Below are 3,342 nucleotides of genomic sequence, written 5' to 3'. Positions count from 1 at the left end.
TCCACCAGTACTCAAAGAGATCTAGCTAAGTCAAAAGTATCTCTAACTCACTCAACATTCTAGAGATCTCTTCGTAAAAGTAGATCTGATTACAATATTCACAATTTCTTTAGATTTCCTTAAGACATAAAAGATAAAAATAATTAAACAATGAAATTCAATAAGGGAACCAACTCCCTTGTTAAATGGCATATCCTTAAGTCTAATCAAAATTCTTTTTGACTTGGAGGTGAGATGCTCATGCATCATTACTCCTAAGGTGAAAAAAATTTCGTGGTCTCCTGACCATGTGCTTTCATATGCTGATGAAGTCATCCTAGGTTCCAAACTTTAGCTTGTAGATGCTTAACTACTCTGTTGCTTTTTTGATGGTATGTTGTCTTTAGTTATATAGCCTTCCACACTTTATGTTGCTTCCCCATTGCTTTGTTGATGCAAAGTTCTTCAATAAATTGCATTTCTTGTTGTCTGTCTTCCTCTGTCTACAGTGTCCTCTCGTGGATGTCTTCCTCAACAACATCCACAATTCATCAATCACTTTATCAAACTTTGTCTTTGGATGAAATTCACTATTTTCATTGTCTTCAAGATGTTGCACATCCTCCTCTATCATAAGAGGTATACAATTCTTGTCAATCCACTCATCACATTTTGTAGCCCTCTCCTCATTTTTTTTAATGCTATTACCTCTAACCTTGTTGATACAAGTTGAATATGCAGTCTTTGGCTTTTTATCCTCCCCTCTAGGAAATTCAACTACTCATACAATTCAAAAAAATCACTTTGAATTGTACCTATGTCCTCCATGCAATATCTATCACTTGGATTTTTTGCCAGCCACTCCTCCAAAATTTTTGCCTCGTCTTCATCTATGTGTTCTTCCATTGACATGAGATTTTCAATTAGTATTGAAATATCCTCGAGCATGTCTTCATGAAGTAATTCTCCACATTTTGATGTTGTCTCATCTTTTGCTCTTGTGTAATTTCCATGAGATGATGTTGCTTCATCCTCCATTAAAACTGATATAGGTGGCTCTAGAGAATCTCAAAAATTGAAGTCTTTTGATCTCATAAAAAACAAACCAAATCGAAAAGGTCATTGTCCTGATTCCAATGGTGGAGATGACGCCTCAATCCGACTTCATATGTGCAAGTTATGGCCAGTCAAATATCTGGTCAAACTAGACCTAATGACAGGGTTTAGTAGAGTGCCAACTAAATTTGGAGCATAGCTAACTTTGGTAGTCCAACTAAATTTGATGAGATTCCACTAAATTTGGCAACAACAAACTACATGAAAAATTCAATAGACCTACCAACACTGACCTTGCTAGATTTCAAAATAGGGGGCCGGTGGGGATTGAACTTGCGTCAGTCGGCTGGCCGACCCACCAATGATAGCCCCAAAATACACCACCAAAAATTAATGATGCCCAATACCCAATGGTCATACTTGACAAGGGACGAGTGGGAGTTGAACCCGTTCCAGTTGGTGGCCGCAAATAAATACAAACCAATGTTATAACCAATGACAAAATTATGTGTATCCATTCTGACGATTCACTCCAAACGACAGACAAACAATCAACATGGTTCCAAACGTTGAAAATCAATCAACATATTGCTAGTAGACAATTTTTATATTAAGCCTACTGAGGGTTTTACTTAAAAAATGGTTATAAAACAACAAACAACAGGACTCGACCCCAATTGGGCCGTGAGATAGCTAGGGCGCTTACCATTGGACCGTGGGCAGGAATTTGGTAAGTTCACCCACCCCTCAAGATTTAAACTTGTTTACTTGCCTAGAGCCAAAAGAGGAGGCCACGAGTGGAAACAAAGCATAGTGTGAAACAAAAAGCAATGGAACCACATATAGGTAGAAGTCAGAGACGACGAAAACATGATGCACCGAGTTCCAGAGCAGAACCCTGAGTAGACGAATCTTTTATATTCCTTGGAGGCCCATATTTATAAGTGTTATAATGGGATCAAGATTATACTCATCTGAATTGATTTTTTGAAAGAATTGGGTGGTGCAGCCCGTTTTGGAATTTGAGTAGCCGATTTCAGATTGGGAGTTATAAAGATGCATTATTGCCATTTACTTGTTTTTCTTTTATAAAAAGAATGGATGTATATTTGTAGGTTCTGGTGATTGTTATATGTTGTAGCATGGCAACTAGATCTCAATTTTTATAGGAAATTCATCGCTTTAGCATTTGCATGAAAACCAAGGTGGTGGAGTGCTGAAAGAGGGTTGACACTTTATCATAAAATAGTCATGTTTAATGCCATTGGTCTCAGAATTGCGAGACGATTTTGATGATGACGAGTATGATGAGTATGATTTGATGATGAATAAGAGGATATGTTGCCACTTATGTGAGAATATCCATTTATGCCACTTTTGTGAGAAGTCATTTCTTTGTCTTGTTAAAGGAGAAAACTTTGTGAGTGAGAGTTCTTTATAGGAGAGCGTCTCTTTGTAAGAGAGACATCACCACTGTAGATGAGGGATTTATCCTTGTGTCGAGGAAGATCTTCCATGTACTCATTATCTTGTTGAGACTAATGAAGTGGCCTCCCCACGATTTAACTAGGGCCTGAAGACGTATTCCACACTGGACGAACTTTGTTATCACGTCTTGTATTATGATTTCATCTTGGTTATTTGATTCCTATTTATTTTGATGGATTGGTGAAGTATTGTTGTTCATGTTTCACATGCAAATATAAGTGTTTGTAAAATGTCCCACAATGAAGTATTCACATTTTTTTTGGATCAAGTGGTATCACAATGGTCTTACCATTTTTCTAGAGATTGTGAATGTCATCATGGGCAAAGGATTGAAGTGGGAAATACTTGAAGAGTTGGAAGAGATTAACCATTGCATTCATGCAAAAAATGCAAAGCTTAGCAGTATTCTACAAGATACAGAGGAAGAAAACTGGTAATTGGGGCTCATGTTAGAACAAACTGTGGGGGAACAAATGGGAGAATGTTCCACTACAAAAGGAAAGCCTTAAAAAGAAGATGACCAAGCATCATTGACAGGATCAAAGGTAAAAGAAACTCCTTATCAGGATTTTATTTCTATTGGAAGCATTGAGATAACTATTTCAGGCACCAACATGAGACTCCTCACAAAGATAGGGTATAAAGGAGGAGGACTTAGTAATGGCCAAGGAATTACTCAACCATTGGAGGTTGTAAGAAGGCCTCAATTTGTAGGATTGAGGTATATTGAAGGAGAGTGTTTAGAGGTAGAAGAAGCAAGAGATTCCTCAAACAAAGAATCCAAGCCATTGTCAATACCATCTTAGAGAAGGGGCGGCA

This window comes from Pinus tabuliformis, chromosome 2_1 (genome assembly GCF_031772625.1).
Source record: "Pinus tabuliformis cultivar Carrire ecotype Pingquan chromosome 2_1, CPIR1, whole genome shotgun sequence".
Lineage (NCBI taxonomy): Eukaryota > Viridiplantae > Streptophyta > Pinopsida > Pinales > Pinaceae > Pinus > Pinus tabuliformis.
This window is presented reverse-complemented; position numbering follows the sequence as displayed.